We start from the raw sequence: 17,577 nt of genomic DNA on the forward strand, positions 1-17,577 counted from the left end.
TCATTTTATCATTATATTAATAAAAAAAGCTAAAAAAAAACAACAATAGTATATTTTTTGAAAAGTCTTTACCGAATCTAATCGGATACCTTAAGCTGAAGTGAAATTAAAGTTAAAAAATCCTCTATCTGAAATAAACTTAAAATGTTATTACTGTTATAAATACTACTCAATTTAATTATATTATTATTATTACTATTAATATTTGGAAGAAAAATTCAGTTTTTGTATAATCTTCAAATTTGGTTATGCTGTTGAAAGATATGGAAACTTTAAGAATTACTATTATTATTTTAGAATTTTAGAAACAATTCTACTTATCTGATGTGAATGCAAAACTGAAATAAATTAAAGAGAGATGTTTAAAAGATAGACCAATTTATCCAACGAATCATAATACATCCAGATTGTTTACAATATTTACAATATTTTTTTCCTCCGTTACAAACGAGTTTGTTACTGAAACTAAATTAAATTCATACATTGTATTCTATTTGTAATTGTTTAGGACGGGTATTTAATTTCCTAACACATTTCAGAGAATTCACATTTTGTTTTACAAAAACTTTTTTAAGAAAAGCATGGACACTGTTTATGCATTTCTTACAGCTAACCTAGTATTACAATTCAAAGTTTTCAAGCTGTTAAAATTTCAATGAGCCTTAGGTCGCCCTCTGCAATATCTAAAACCAGAAAAGAAAAAAAAATATATGAAAAATACCAGAAAGAAAGAAATAAAAAAAATGTTTACATAACGTGGAATTTTAGTCAAATCAAAATAAAAATTTATCCGCAAATAAATCTTAATTCTCCAAAGTTTGGGCTGTTTAGGCTCTATAAAATTGTCTTGCCTTGAATTATTTCGAACACTATATAAATAAAATTCTACTATATGTTTTGTAAGAAAATAATGCACTGAAGAACAAAATGCAAATATTAAACTTCTTGTGCAATATAAATGAAATAAAAAATAACCTAAGGTATTAATGCTAACAAAATAAAAAATAATGTTTAAAATAACGTTAACTCCAGAAATAACGTTTAAATTAAAGATAAATCTAGAAATAACGTTAATATTTCTGGAATAATCAGCATTTAAATATTTTTTTTAAAAATCAATTTTATGTTACAACCCAATTTTTAAGCTTTATTGTATGCTGTTAACTACAGCTATTAACTAATGCAAAATTGTTTAGTATACTTCAACCTAAATTTCCAGACAATTCAGGTAATATGAAGTTGAATCAATATAAAATCAAAATTTCGGTTATTGCGTAATCATATTACGCTACATAAATAAAACGCGTTTGCTACTATATATTTTGCAAGAAAAGAATACGCTGAAATAAAAGTACAAATATTAATCTTCTTATGCAATATAAACGTAATACGTAAACAATATAACGTAAGACGTTAACATTAACGATATAAAAAATAACGTTAATTCCAGAAATAATGTTTAAATTAACATTAACTCTAGAAATAACGTTTAAATTAAATTTAATTCTGGAAATAACTTTTAAATTAAAGTTAATTCCAGAAATAACGTTAATATTTTTGGAATAATCTTCATTTATATATTTTACAAAAATATATAAATGTTACAGCAAAATTTATAAGCTTTATTGCCTGCTGTTAACTACAACAATAGAGCCCATAAAAACTTTATACAATCACAAAATTTCAAAAATATTTATCAAAAAATTTGACAAAATATTAAATGGCCAACTAAAACTTTTTTCCTCTGCAAGTGAGGCAAGCTTTCTCGAGAAATTAAGGTTCTCTAACCTTGCAAAGTTCGAATTTATATTCCTTCCCTTATTTCAAACAAAGAAAAACCTTTCAACCACAAATAAAATTGGATCGTAAAAGCGAAACTTGTTACTCCGGATACAAGCTACAGAATAGACAATTAAAGTTGAATTGTGTGCTGGAGACTGCTCTGAATGGCGTCTTTAATCCTGAGGGGAAGGAGGCTGATACAAAGAATCACTTTTTTATGACTCATCCTAGGATCTTCCCTCGCCCAGATTGCGGACGATTAGAATTTTCTGGAATGGGAAGTAGAAACGTGAAAAAAGCCGTCAACCAAACTGGATGCGATGGTCTGGAAATCCTGAAGAGCCATCAAATGTTCCTTTTAGAGTTCAGTTGGCTGCAATGAATAAAGGAGATCTTTAAAGATGAGTTACTTATAAGGAATTAAGTACATTGATGATTTATTTATAGAGCAATATGCTTTATATTAATTTATTTAAAGTTCCTACTATAAACTTCCGCTTTACTTTTTCTTGTCCTTAATATTTTATTATTTTCGCCTTATTTTATCCTGTCCTTATTATTTTATTATGTTCGCCTTATTTTTTTTTTCTGTCTTATTTTGTCCTGTCGCCTTATTATTTCTTTTTTTGATCTAATAGATCGATATATGCAATCTATTAACAAACTATTTTATATTTGAATTACATGGATTATTATAAAGTGCTAATGAAAAATATTTTACCTTTTTGAGAGGTTTTATCATTTTATTTATAAAATTAGGCTATTTATTAACTGTCTAATAGTTTTTTCATGTGATGTAATAATGCGTCGTTCAATGGAAACTCTAAATTCTTATTAATGGTGCATATTATTTTTCTGGATATTTTTAAAAGATAAGCAAATATTAATTAATTAATTAATTAAATATTAGTTAATTAATTAATTAGTGTTTTATCCATAAATTTTCATTTAATCTCATTTATCTCATTTTTACTAAGATAGAATTTTGTAACCCAATTTTTTTACTCATTTTCTGATGTCCAACATTTTTTTTCAATTTTATATCTCAATGAAATTTACACGCTTAATATTTTTAAAATTTAATAACTTGTTAATAAATTAATTCATTTAAATTTTTGTCCATACGAGAAATGCAGCCAAATAGTGAATTTGAGAAAAAAAATATTAAAAAGGTTACGCAATGTTTCAATTATGAATTATTAATTAAAAATTGATCCTTAGAAAATAATTTAAATGAAATATTTTGAATTCGTTAAATCACATGCAAAAGTGTTTTTCAAATAGTTTTATTGAGATTATTTTTGAAACCAAAATATTTTTAGGGTGGTTAAAATAAATTCCGGCAAATAAATAAATAAAATGTGTATGGCCAATACATTTAAATATCAAACTTAAATTATTTTCCTTATTTGAATTTATTAAAATCTTTTATTGCTTTTTAAGCAGAAGTTTCTTTACTACTTTTATTATGTTTTTGTAAAAGCATTATTAAAATAATTCTTCCAATAAAAATTATTTTAGGGTAATTAAAACTCTAGAAACATAAAAATAAGATGTCAGTTATAAAAAAACATTATCAGTTAAAAATGAACGTTAAATAAATTTAATAAACATTTTTTAAACATAATTTTTTTTTTTGTTTGGCATTACAAGTTCGGAAGGTGTTTCCTTCAAATATTTTCTAATTTTAAAAAGCCCATTTATAATTAATTATAAGTATTTTGATTTTTAATTAAGACATATAGAGTTCAATTTCAAATTATGCACGTTTAAAAAATTATTAATTTAATCGATATTAATAATTTGCTCTAAAATTTTTTTAATTTTGCTCTGACGTCAAGAAAACAAGTCTATAAATTTTCACAATAGAGCTACATTAAAATGAAATAAATTCATGAAACAATAACTGCAAAATGTCATCTTTGGAAACAGGAAACGTGCCGTTAAATAAAGGTAATTTAAAATATTCTAACTTTAAAATTCATATCTTTTCAAAGATTTCAATATATTATATAATACAGAGTGGCTCAAGCAATTATGAATACACATTACTTTTACTTGATTAATCCAACTTTCATTATAAATAACACATTACCGGGAAGTGCAAACATGTTTTTATCTTGACAAAGAACAATCAACAAAAAATTTTAGAAGGATTTTAAATAAATATATGCAGATTTTTATCTTAAAAAATTGAGAATATACCAATGAAATTTTTGTAATAGTTCGCATCGAAAAAAAGTATTTAGTTCCGCGTATTTTGGCTTTTGGATTTTATAATTCCCTTTAAACGTCGTGGTAGACCCATTTTTGGTGGTATTTGAAGATATTTTACCCCATTCTTCTTGCAACACTTGTTTTAAATGGGTTTTATTTCTAATTTTGTGTTTTTGGACCACTGTTTCGAGTGTGGCCCACAAATATTCAATGACTTTGATGTCAGGGTACTGTGGTGATGTGTGTAATTGCTGTTTACAATGAAACAGACACCATATTTTAACGTTATGTGCAGTATGTTTGAAGTCGTTGTCCTGCAGGAAAATGAAATTTCAATCTAAACCCAAAATTGTAGCACTTTCATTTAGATTGCTGCGACCATATGGTTCATCCAAACTGCTGCAGGAATTTCTCAAATCATAGGCAGAAGTGCAAGTGCTGAAACCGTAAGAAAATAATTAGACTAGCTGGATATAAAAGTCCAATTGTTAGAGAGAAACCATTCATCAGCTTGCAAATTCAGAAAAAGCGTTTGAAGTTTGGAAACACTCATCAACTGAGGACCAATAACTTTTGGAAGAAAGTTATATTTTGTGATGAAAGAAAATTCAACATTTTTTGCAGTGACAGCCGTCGCACCATATGGAGAAAGCCTATTACTGCTTTCGACCAAACAATTTACGTCTTACAGTTAAACATGGTGGTATCTCCATCATGATTGTATGGCTTCATCCAGGGTAGGAAATTAAGTTTTTATAGTTGATATTATGAACCATATAATTTACTTAGCTATATTTCACAGCAATCTAATGGAAGGTGCTAAAAATTTGGGTTTAGACTGAAATTTCATTTTCCAGCTGCACAACGACCCCAAACAGAATGCAAGTAATGTCAAAATGTGGTGTCCTATTCATTGTAAACAGCAGTTACACACACCACCACAGTACCCTGACATCGATGCCATTGAATATCTGTGGGTCACACTCGAAACAGTGGTCCAAAAATATAAAATTAGAAATAAAACCCATTTAAAGCAAGTGTTTCCAGAATGGGGTAAAATGTCTTCAAATACCACCAAAAATGGGTCTAATCGTTACCACGACGTTTAGAGGGAATTATAAAAGCCAAAATACATGCAACTAAACACTTACACTTTTTTTCGATGCGAAATATTACAAAAATTTCATTGGTGTATTCTCAATTTTTTTATATAAAAATCTGAAAATGTTTATTTAAAATGTTTCTTAAATGTTTCAAGTTAGAAATTTTTTGTTGATTGTTCTTTGTTTTTACTTTAAATTAAACCATTTATTATGTGTAAAAATAAACATACGTTTTCACTTTTCTTTAATGTGTTATTTATATTGAAAGGCGGATTTATCAAGGAAAAGTAAGGTGTACTCTCAATTGTTTGAACCACTATATATACAATCGAAATCCTTTAATCAAAATCAAAACAAAAATCCTCTAGAAAATCGTTGAATGAATGTTTAAAGCAATATAACTTTCTCATTTATCGCTCTACAAATTCAACTATCAAAATATTGTTATCTCATGATATGAGGCATACGATTTTTTCAGGATGAAAATTACATTGGAGATCAAAGAAGAAAAAGTTTTGTTTGAGTTTAGATTTCTTTCCTGTAACTAAAAACAATCGCCTGAAAAACAGTTTTTACTTTATTTTCTTTTTTTCATTTTTAAAGAAATTCGATCATACTGAAGTCGGCATTTTTTAAGACACAATAGCAAGATCTTCGATGAAGAAAAGACGAGTTCTTGTGAAAGTTGCCGAATAAATGCAATCTTATGTTACAAGAAGTGGGTTCCACAAATTGATTCAGTTCATTTTGCTCAGTCACGATTTTAAAGTCGAATCTATTGTTGATTTCTTAAAAAGTGTTTGATGGTTTCAATTTTCGCTGAACTTTTACTTTCATCCCTTTTTTTTCCTCGAGATACTGAAATAAAAAATTCAATTACAATTCCATTTTTTTTTTCAGTTTTTGGCTTCATCAGAGTTGTTTGTTTTTGTTTTTTGATTCAGGGTTTATTTGAAAGCATGATTTTAAGACAAATCATTTTCAATGCTTGTTTTAAACTCAAAATATTACTTTAAAAAATAACATGTTCTTCTAATTTCGAGAGATTTATCATTTTTCAGATTTATCGAATCTATTTAGAATTCTTATCATTAGAAGCTCCTCTGAAAAGAGCTATTCTGCTCTTTACATTATAATTTTTATTTCTATTGGGATCTAAAATTTCATTTGTATTATAATTGTATTGCTATTTTTAAAATTCTTTATTTAAATAGCGAAATTAAGTGTGAAATTAAGCCGGGTTAAAATAGATATATTCGCTGAAATGAATTACTGTATCAATGCATATATTTTCATTTTTCAACCGCAGTTACTTTAGCTAATATAAATAAGAGAAAATTATACTGCAATAATATTTTAAAATGTAAATTTTGAAATCAGTTTTCAAATGAATTAATCAAAAATTGAAATTTTTTTATTTCATTCATTATCGAAATTTATTATTTTCTTATAATTTTTCCACTTAAAATCAATAGAAATAATTTTTAAGTTAAATTTCAAATAAACTTTAAATTAAAAAATAATGTCTAATTAATTAATGGTATTGCAAGTGAAGTGCTATACGTATACATTAAAGCAGAGTCATTTTTTTTAGCTGAAACATTTCTCCTTACATTTTACTTCATTTTTATATATTTAAGAAATATTAAATGTTAGATCTTAAACTTATTATTTTTGTTTTTAAATATGAATTGTAGTGTTTTTCGCATTAAATATTTTTTCTTCATTTAGGATATAATTTACTTGTTATTTCCGCTTACTTCTCAATTCTTAGTATGGTTAATCATTTTGAAAAACATTCATTAAAGTAAACACCATGTAATTTATATTTCTTTTATCTAACTCGGTAGAAAATGTTATTTTCTTCGTATTTCAGTTAAATAGAATCAAAAAGCTAATAATTACAAGCATTTTTAATAAATACAATGCTAAATTCATATATTTGTATTTTTCGACTATATTTATGTAAGAAAATTCAAATGACGCGAAAAAATATACAAAAATTTATTTAAAATATTGCTCTTTTTAAGAAAAATTCTGTATGGGAATTTATTCACTAAAGCAGTTCAGTTTAATTCAGTATGTTAAATTAAATTTAATTCAGTTTCATTTTTTTTTTTAATTTCAAAGAGTCTCATGTTTTGTACATTAGACTCTTTTTCATTCCGCCCTATAGTAAGAAAAACAACTTAAAATGCATCTTGGACATCTTTTCTACAATCAACCGAAACCAAATATATACAAAGATTCAAAATTTTAATAAGAAAATGATGTACTAAATTTAATTTACTATACGTGTTGTATTTTTCTGTTATCACACGGATAAAAAATTAAAAGACCAACAAATCTCAAAGCTTACATAGGTATAGCGAAAAATATCCTGTCAATCTATAATTTTGATGACAAATAAATGTACCACATTTTATCAATCTAGTTATTTATGATCGTTCTTCTTGCAAGCGAAGAACCATAGAAAAATGTTTTAAATTAACGTATCTCGTTCAAACTATAATAGATATGTATAAATCTGATGTTAAATACCATATATCGAATATCATACTCCTAACTCAAATCGTGTTTTAGTTACTGTGTTCACAGACAGATATAATTCCAAAATTGAGTATTTGCCACTCAGAGAGGTCGGAGGCATGAGATTCGTGAAAATACCTAACAGGAATTTTTGAACGATTTCAAAGCATTCTCTTTAAATATGAGAAAGTTAAAGATCATATGTATAGACTCCATTAATCAATAAAAAACTTGTCAATATAAAGTTCAGAGAGGTCGGATGCGTCAGATTCGTGAAAGTACCTAACAGGAATTTTTGAACGACTTCAAAGCATTCTCTTTAAATATGAGAAAGTTAAAGATCATATGTATAGACTCCATTAATCAATAAAAAACTTGTCAATATAAAGCTCAGAGAGGTCGGAGGCATGAGATTCGTGAAAATACCTAACAGGAATTTTTGAACGACTTCAAAGCATTCTCTTTAAATATGAGAAAGTTAAAGATCATATGTATAGACTCCATTAATCAATAAAAAACTTGTCAATATAAAGCTCAGAGAGGTCGGAGGCATGAGATTCGTGAAAATACCTAACAGGAATTTTTGAACGACTTCAAAGCATTCTCTTTAAATATGAGAAAGTTAAAGATCATATGTATAGACTCCGTTAATCAATAAAAAGCTTGTCAATATAAAGTTCAGAGAGGTCGGATGCATGAGATTCGTGAAAATACCTAACAGGAATTTTTGAACGACTTCAAAGCATTCTCTTTAAATATGAGAAAGTTAAAGATCATATGTATAGACTCCGTTAATCAATAAAAAGCTTGTCAATATAAAGTTCAGAGAGGTCGGAGGCATGAGATTCGTGAAAATACCTAACAGGAATTTTTGAACGACTTCAAAGCATTCTCTTTAAATATGAGAAAGTTAAAGATCATATGTATAGACTCCATTAATCAATAAAAAACTTGTCAATATAAAGCTCAGAGAGGTCGGAGGCATGAGATTCGTGAAAATACCTAACAGGAATTTTTGAACGACTTCAAAGCATTCTCTTTAAATATGAGAAAGTTAAAGATCATATGTATAGACTCCATTAATCAATAAAAAACTTGTCAATATAAAGCTCAGAGAGGTCGGATGCATGAGATTCGTGAAAATACCTAACAGGAATTTTTGAACGACTTCAAAGCATTCTCTTTAAATATGAGAAAGTTAAAGATCATATGTATAGACTCCATTAATCAATAAAAAGCTTGTCAATATAAAGCTCAGAGAGGTCGGATGCATGAGATTCGTGAAAATACCTAACAGGAATTTTTGAACGACTTCAAAGCATTCTCTTTAAATATGAGAAAGTTAAAGATCATATGTATAGACTCCATTAATCAATAAAAAGCTTGTCAATATAAAGTTCAGAGAGGTCGGATGCATGAGATTCGTGAAAATACCTAACAGGAATTTTTGAACGACTTCAAAGCATTCTCTTTAAATATGAGAAAGTTAAAGATCATATGTATAGACTCCGTTAATCAATAAAAAGCTTGTCAATATAAAGTTCAGAGAGGTCGGAGGCATGAGATTCGTGAAAATACCTAACAGGAATTTTTGAACGACTTCAAAGCATTCTCTTTAAATATGAGAAAGTTAAAGATCATATGTATAGACTCCATTAATCAATAAAAAACTTGTCAATATAAAGCTCAGAGAGGTCGGAGGCATGAGATTCGTGAAAATACCTAACAGGAATTTTTGAACGACTTCAAAGCATTCTCTTTAAATATGAGAAAGTTAAAGATCATATGTATAGACTCCATTAATCAATAAAAAACTTGTCAATATAAAGCTCAGAGAGGTCGGAGGCATGAGATTCGTGAAAATACCTAACAGGAATTTTTGAACGACTTCAAAGCATTCTCTTTAAATATGAGAAAGTTAAAGATCATATGTATAGACTCCGTTAATCAATAAAAAGCTTGTCAATATAAAGTTCAGAGAGGTCGGATGCATGAGATTCGTGAAAATACCTAACAGGAATTTTTGAACGACTTCAAAGCATTCTCTTTAAATATGAGAAAGTTAAAGATCACATGTATAGACTCCATTAATCAATAAAAAACTTGTCAATATAAAGCTCAGAGAGGTCGGAGGCATGAGATTCGTGAAAATACCTAACAGGAATTTTTGAACGACTTCAAAGCATTCTCTTTAAATATGCGAAAGTTAAAGATCATATGTATAGACTCCGTTAATCAATAAAAAGCTTGTCAATATAAAGTTCAGAGAGGTCGGATGCGTCAGATTCGTGAAAATACCTAACAGGAATTTTTGAACGACTTCAAAGCATTCTCTTTAAATATGAGAAAGTTAAAGATCATATGTATAGACTCCATTAATCAATAAAAAACTTGTCAATATAAAGCTCAGAGAGGTCGGAGGCATGAGATTCGTGAAAATACCTAACAGGAATTTTTGAACGACTTCAAAGCATTCTCTTTAAATATGAGAAAGTTAAAGATCATATGTATAGACTCCGTTAATCAATAAAAAGCTTGTCAATATAAAGTTCAGAGAGGTCGGATGCATGAGATTCGTGAAAATACCTAACAGGAATTTTTGAACGACTTCAAAGCATTCTCTTTAAATATGAGAAAGTTAAAGATCACATGTATAGACTCCATTAATCAATAAAAAACTTGTCAATATAAAGCTCAGAGAGGTCGGAGGCATGAGATTCGTGAAAATACCTAACAGGAATTTTTGAACGACTTCAAAGCATTCTCTTTAAATATGCGAAAGTTAAAGATCATATGTATAGACTCCGTTAATCAATAAAAAGCTTGTCAATATAAAGTTCAGAGAGGTCGGATGCGTCAGATTCGTGAAAATACCTAACAGGAATTTTTGAACGACTTCAAAGCATTCTCTTTAAATATGAGAAAGTTAAAGATCATATGTATAGACTCCATTAATCAATAAAAAACTTGTCAATATAAAGCTCAGAGAGGTCGGAGGCATGAGATTCGTGAAAATACCTAACAGGAATTTTTGAACGACTTCAAAGCATTCTCTTTAAATATGAGAAAGTTAAAGATCATATGTATAGACTCCGTTAATCAATAAAAAGCTTGTCAATATAAAGTTCAGAGAGGTCGGATGCATGAGATTCGTGAAAATACCTAACAGGAATTTTTGAACGACTTCAAAGCATTCTCTTTAAATATGAGAAAGTTAAAGATCACATGTATAGACTCCATTAATCAATAAAAAACTTGTCAATATAAAGCTCAGAGAGGTCGGAGGCATGAGATTCGTGAAAATACCTAACAGGAATTTTTGAACGACTTCAAAGCATTCTCTTTAAATATGAGAAAGTTCATACGCATAGGCTCCACTTCTCAATAAAAATATTAATAAAACCCTCTTTTAAATTTGAATTACAATTTGGAAATGGTTGTACAATTATACATTATGGCATGATCTGGTAATAATAGCGATTAATTAATCGTTGTTTGTAATCAGCTGTTTGCTTATATTTAATCGCAGATTCGATCAGAAGATTTATTAAAATTTTTCTTTATTATTGCATTTATTCCTTAACTGCGCATATAATCCAAAGTTCCATCCACTTAAATTCATATGAAATATATGCATCATTTCACTTCAATTCCCTTCCGAAACTCCTCTTCCAATAATAAACAAAGAAGCCAAGGGTTACATTTCACGCCTTCAGTGTTAAGTAATTGGTAACATCCGGTTGAGACATCCAATGAAATCATCCCATCCATGAAAGGGGTTAAGGAAAGGGGGGGGCGTCCTAGAGTGCATAGTTTCCATGGTAACTGTCGCCTTCGATGCTCGCTCGCTTCCTCGTGTGTGTGCCCAAGAAACCCAGGACCGGAAGTAAATCACAAGTTGGCGCATTGTAGGTTTTGCTATAATTTAGAGAACAGTGGACTAATAATGTTTTGCACTCTGGTTATTGAATGAAATGCACAGAGTGTGATATAGGAAGACATGCTTCAATAGTTTGCTAGGATGTTTAGTGTGACATATGCTACTGCTATGGTGATAGTGTGCTCATCATGTAAGCAAACAAGCATACACTATGCAATTAAAAGCATCTAGGCACTTTTAGATTTGCGCCAATTTGCGCCCCGTTTCTCCATAAAGGCAGCATAAACTGACTTTGAATTTTAATCTTATCGCAAATATATGGTGAATTATATGAGTTGAAGCTGATGTAGAAATAATTTAGAAAACTGTTTCTCTGATTCTTAGTAAAATATAAATTCTTAATACTGGAAGTAATCGAAAAAAAGAAAGATATTAGCTCCCTATTTCCGACTGTGAAAATGATCTCCAAATGGAAAAAAATTTATGTTTGAAAAAGAAGTTAATAATCCAGAAGAAGTGGTCTCTTCAAAGATTACTAGTATATTTTTCTTATAAACTTGTCTTGACAGAGAACGCCTTACATGGCATTGGCGTACAACAGCTACAAAATATTAACTTTCGGAGTGAATATAGCATTTTTATTGAATCTATCGTGTCATAAGCTTCGAGTTATTAATTCCTGACATGAGTTAATATTATCTAAAAGTCTAATTTGTGTTTTAGACATGTTTTTCCCAAACAATTGAAACAGAAATTTGATACAAAACTGCATTTGTAATCCAAAATTCCTATAACCAAATTGATAAATTTTAAGTCATTTTTGAATTATTGCGTTTTTATGTTTCTGAAACTACAGACCGAGAGACAGTCAGCCTTTTGATGGATTTGACTCACAATTTAGCAGGTGTCTATACTACAGATGTTAAATATGTGAAACGAATTTTATCTCCCTATCTCTCTTCATTTTGTACTTATCGCGTTAACTTATATTAAAACAGTCGGACAGACGGATTTCTTCTGAAGATATTTCACACAAAATTTGATATAAATCTGCAAGTTTCATGTAAAGACCGTATACCAAGTTTAAACCATCTAGCTGTAAGCGTTTTTGAGTTATCTTTGTCATAGAAAGATGGATATTTTCCACAAATATGTTTTTCGAACTCGGGGGGGGGGGGGGAGCGCGGAAATTCGTCAAAATCTCGAGTTTTTAATGTACAGTAATTGTACCGTACAGTTTACAGTAATTGTCGATTCTTTTGACAATTACTGTAATATCTGTACTCTACGATAGGAGAAAGTAACAAAGTTTAGCTCATCCGCTTGCAAAGAAAGCAATTAATGAATTGAAATTTTGTCACTGGTTTCATTTACTATGAAAAATAATTCTAATCACTTTTGTAAAATTAGCGGATCTATTTGAGAGAATGAAAAGTTTTTTTTTTTTTTAAATCTTAGTCTTTTTTTAAATTTCTTGATTTTAAATGTTGAGTTTTAACTCAAAGTATATAAATCTAATTGTATGCCTGCAAAATAATATGATATTATTATAATTTAAAGTAAATTCTATAAATATTAAAAAAATCCAAGCATTTTAGTAAATATATTTAAATTGCTCACGAGTGAAATATAACATTTTTTCCTGTCACTATTATAAAGCAAGGTACATAGAACAACTTATAGGGAAATTCATGTTAAATTCAGAAAGATATCGTCAATGCAATCAATTGAATTCTAATTGTTTTCTAAAAGAAGCCGCATGACAAGGAATGAAAGTATCTTTGAAGAAAAAGGGTCTAAACATTTTGGATAACTAAATGTATCTCTGTAATAAGATCGCTTTAAGAAACATTAGTTTAATTAAACCAATATTAAAATTAAAATCGTCAGTTTGAAATTTTGAAAATTTAACATACCTGCCTTCAAAAAATTTCCTTCGAAACTAATTATCATAATTGAAATCCTATCTTAATAAATTATCCTAATTGAATGCTATCTTAAGAAATTATCCAAATTATCCAATTAATTAAATAAAGTTTTGCTTTGAATGACCAATATAGGGAACAATAAAAATGTATTTAAAATCAATGAAATATGATTTGATTTGTAGAAAGAACTTGTCTTATAAAAGACATGTTCGTTTAAACCATGAAATTGGTTTAAACGAACATATTTGTGGAAAATATCCATCTTTTTTCAACCAACTAAAAATCAGAAGAAAACAACCATGGTTTCATATAATTATTGAAGTCTAAACGGATAGAAGAAGGCACGCAACTCTTTTTATATTTGGTCGAATTATTGTGTACAGTAGGTTTCAAAATGAATATCGGATTTTCTATGTCATGAAATGTTTCTTTATATGATCTTGTACTGATAGCCCAAAATTGCAATAAATAAATGCAATAACTGATAAACAAAAATGCAAATGGATGAAATTTGGCATTTAGTCACTATATCAAAACCGGGAATTTTTTATTTCCAAATTTGGAATAAGGCCAGACGGGAATAATACTTTTCCATGACCATACATGTGCATGTGAAAGTAATGAAGTACTCAAAAAGCTAGATAGATGAAATTTATCATATTGTCACTCAAATGCAAAATATTGTATATCATAATTTCCATTTTTTTAATTTACTTATTATGTACAATATATTGAATCGGTCGAAGTTAAAAATTAAGAGCCTAATGTTAAAATGAAATATTGCAGTGGCATCTTAGCATCCGTTATCGACACGAATATATTTCAACTGTAGAATTTCAATAGTTGAAACATGGATAAACTGTCTACTTGACATCTATGTGCATGTGAAATCTATAACTCAAATACTCATAGAGCCATATAGAAGAAATTTATCAAATTGTCAATCAAAATGCAAAATATCCTATATCAAAATTTTAAATTTTTTAACACACTTCGTTGACATATATTGTAATAAAAGGTCGAAGTTAAAGATCAGTTCTCTAAAATTACAATAAAATAATATGTATTATTGCATTGGTCTTAACAACCGCCTACGGCAGGAATATATTTGAACTATTTAATTTTAATGAAAGATATTCTTAATGTAAAAATATTCTTTCCATTGAGCATTGATATACCAATACCATCAGAATCAAGAGTATAAAAACATTTTAACAAATTCTATTCAAGGGGATGATTGTCAAATCGGTCTGTTTGTATATGCGCTTGTAAATACGAAAACTCAAAACTATGGAGAAATAGGTAAAAAAAAATGTTTTATAGAGTGAACAAAAAAGAATTATGTCATCATAAAACATCATACAAATTTAAATTTATACCGTCAATAGAAATATGTTAAGAATACATTCCGATTTTTCCCCCTCATATATATTTTATCAGCATTTGCTCCAAGAACAATGATTAAATAACAATCTCAGCAAACCTGTTAGCTTTAAAAATATATCAAAATATATCAGTTGATTCTTTTTGTTAAAATAATACAATGCACTGTAAAATAAGTTCTGAATTACCAAATTTGATCTGGCAAAAATCAGAAATATTAAGTTTTATGATATCCCAAGAAACCAATTACATTTTTGAATTTTTTTTTCTTCAACTAAGCATTTTCTTAAATTAAAATGCCTTCATATGATACTCGAGTCAAAGATGAATTTTATAAATACATTTATAAAACCAAAATCTCAAAAAAAAAAAAAAAAGTGAGTGGATTTATGAATATAATCTCATATTTCAGCAAGCATGTAAGAACAAACTGAAAAGTTAAAATTTGAAAGCTCATCAAAAATCGAAACTATCAAGTATTGCTTCAGTAACCACAATGAATTCTGCTTTAAAATCATGAATGAAAAATTGAAGTGAATAAATTTATATAAGCTTTTGCTTCATAAGATTTTATTTATTCAATAATTTTCCTAAAAACTAGACTCTTCTTCTCCGATGAAGTTCTTATTGTGTTTTTAAATTGCTAGTATCGTTTGGTCTATTTTTTTTATTTTAAAAGAAAATATATTTATAAATATTTTGCAGACGACTTCTTTTGATTCAAGATAGATATTATCGTTGAATTTCTTCTTCCTCAGTTTCCGATGAATTTTGTTTCTGCCAAAATCAATTTGCGCGCCAATTTAAAATTTGCATATCTAATACCTGAATTCTTTTGCTCTAAAAGAAATAATATTTCATTACACTATAAATAATTAAAATATTTCCTAATTTTGTATTTTTACTCTTTTTTTTAATTAAATGATCACAATTATAATTTTGTAATGAATGAATTTGATGGCAATAAATGAGCTTCCATAATAGAATATTTTTAAATACATTTGTATAATATAAATTTTCCGAGTATAAGAAGTTGAAATTTTGAAATCTATTTTCCTTTTGATTCCTAAATTACTAAGATTCTTGAAATTTTCCGCGCATAGATATTTTAAAAAATTAATCATTATTTATTTATTTTTAGGATTTAATTCTACATATTTTGTAAATCACGATCCAATCACGTTAACAACACCAAGTAGGAAATTTTTAAAAAAAATGATTTTAATATCCCATAGAATTTATAATAAAGAGTTTTAAATGCATGCTAAATAGTATAAACAATTAAAATTCTAATACAATTCCAATTTTTATTTCAGTAATGGAACTTTTGCTAAAAAATTTCCATTTATTACACTATAAAGAATTTAAAAAAATAATCTCGACAAACTGGAAGGAAAAGTTAGATTCCTTTACATCTGAGTAACTACTTGGCAACATAAATTGTTAAGGTTAGAAACAATCAAAATTAGAACGTGACAATCACTTTTCAGCTCTTAACTTCTAAGATATTACAGCTATCAAAAAACTTTCAATACAAAAGTTTTATGATTTAATGAGGCCTTTATTTGATTAATTGGATCTATTTTTCTATCTTCAATACTAAGAAAGTTATAGCGAAATGAAAATTTCAACATCCCACCATTTCCACGCCCTTTGGGCTAGATGGGCAATTTACGAACTCGTCCGAGATTTTTACATTTCTAACAACATATTCCTTACATAACTCTTTGTAACAACATACATCTCTAGAGACCATGATCGGTGAAGAATTGAAGAAATTTTCTCGAAGTCTTCTCATGAGAACTTTTGCAATAGATAGTCTCGCTGTAAGGGTTCTACCTGAAGCAGCAATATTCAATATCTTATATCTTCGCCCTTCTAGTTACATATAGAAAAAAAAGACTTTACATTTCTGACATTTGAGACAATTTCTCTCTCGTTATATAAGACAAAACGCTTGATGATCGAGTTCTTTTTTTTTCAAATAGGAAGTCGGATTGTTAAAAGTTTCAATTCCATAAAACTGGAACTGTATATTCAGACCTTATGCAGTCTCCTGAGAAAAGGAAGGGTAAAAGGAAAATTCTGTTGAAAATGAGGAAGAGGATATATTCTGAACACTTATTTTAAAAGATGCATGCATTCTGTAATATTTTATTGATGTAAAGGCTTATTTAAAAAAATGGTTATTGTTCTTGTTTTTCGTTTTTTTCAATTTCGAATGACATCGTTAATCTAACAAACAGTCCAGTAATATTTAAGTTTCGAAAAGAGAATTCGAAGAACATCCATTTATAATCAAAAAATAATTTTCGAAGAAAATTCATTAAAATTAAAAAAAGAAAAGAAATTTTTAAAAATATTCATTAAAACGTGTACTTCGAATGGAAGAAAATTCTTAAAATAACAAGAACTATAATCTGCGGTGTTTCTATCAATAAATGTAATATTGATTTTTAAAAAAAGTGTACTCTGAATTTTTATACAATATCTCGGTTCGATTAACTTATATTTCAAAAATGGAAGGTGGAAGAAGGCAAGAAAGTTTTTTGATGGCCTGTATTAACAACCACAATTTTCTTTTTCCTTCTAACAGAAAATCTTTTATGTGGATATTACGCAATTCAATATGCGTTTAATTAAATTTATATATAATATTAGTTATATTAATTTTATTGTTTATAAATATGAATAAGCATATGAAGACAAATGTGTAAAATGTTTTACCATAAAAAAAGGTATTTTAACGTTTGCC

Source organism: Argiope bruennichi, chromosome 11, assembly GCF_947563725.1.
Source record: "Argiope bruennichi chromosome 11, qqArgBrue1.1, whole genome shotgun sequence".
NCBI classification, from domain to species: domain Eukaryota; kingdom Metazoa; phylum Arthropoda; class Arachnida; order Araneae; family Araneidae; genus Argiope; species Argiope bruennichi.